Source organism: Mauremys mutica, chromosome 1 (genome assembly GCF_020497125.1).
Source record: "Mauremys mutica isolate MM-2020 ecotype Southern chromosome 1, ASM2049712v1, whole genome shotgun sequence".
In the NCBI taxonomy this organism is placed as follows: Eukaryota; Metazoa; Chordata; order Testudines; family Geoemydidae; genus Mauremys; species Mauremys mutica.
In genome coordinates this window covers 39,358,330-39,358,578 of record NC_059072.1, presented here as the reverse complement: position 1 = coordinate 39,358,578, position 249 = coordinate 39,358,330, and positions in this window count along the sequence as shown.

Here is a 249-nt window from a genome sequence, read left to right as displayed (position 1 = left end):
TGTGGCACTCCATTTCGAGAGTGGCATCAGCTGAGACAGGTGATGACAATGAGAGTCACGACTCTAAGCTGTTCTGAAAAGTGGGAGGTTTTATTAAAATAATAAGGGAGACTTTTAATGAGCAAAATTCCAGATAGATTAATAGAATGGAACTTCTTTGCACACCGGCCTGAGGCATGCACACCTGCGTGCACACACACCCCGTCCGCGGCATGCACACCTGCGGCCACACCCAACCCCAGGCACGCA